The 267-nt window shown below is 25.1% G+C and overlaps 1 protein-coding gene across 1 annotated transcript in view; it reads right to left on the bottom strand.

Annotated features, from left to right (window-relative positions):
* The window catches only part of EMH_0005770 (LETM1 domain-containing protein LETM2, mitochondrial, related), a gene marked incomplete at both ends in the record, with an annotated part of 5,446 nt that overhangs the window by 1,250 nt on the left and 3,929 nt on the right, over window positions 1–267 (bottom strand). The gene's annotated exons all lie outside the window — the stretch shown is intronic.

The raw sequence follows: 267 nt of genomic DNA, 5'->3' as shown, positions 1-267 counted from the left end.
TTGCTTTCTCTCCTCGTTTTTTTTGTTGTTTGTTTGTATTTATTTATTTATTTTATTTTGTTTTCTTTTTAATGATTTATTTATTTTAATTTATTTATTTATTTTATTTTGTTTTTTTTTTTTTTTATTTTATGTATCAGCAAGTATAGAGGCGATGACGAAGCAGGTGGAGCTGCTGAGAGAAGAAGAAGAGTCGCTGCGGCAGAGCATCTCCTTGTTGCAGGTATCTTTTTTTTTTATTTATTTTATTTTATTTTATTTATTTTG

Source organism: Eimeria mitis, genomic scaffold, assembly GCF_000499745.2.
Source record: "Eimeria mitis Houghton genomic scaffold, Emh_scaff259, whole genome shotgun sequence".
In the NCBI taxonomy this organism is placed as follows: Eukaryota; Apicomplexa; class Conoidasida; order Eucoccidiorida; family Eimeriidae; genus Eimeria; species Eimeria mitis.
This window is presented reverse-complemented; position numbering and strand designations above follow the sequence as displayed.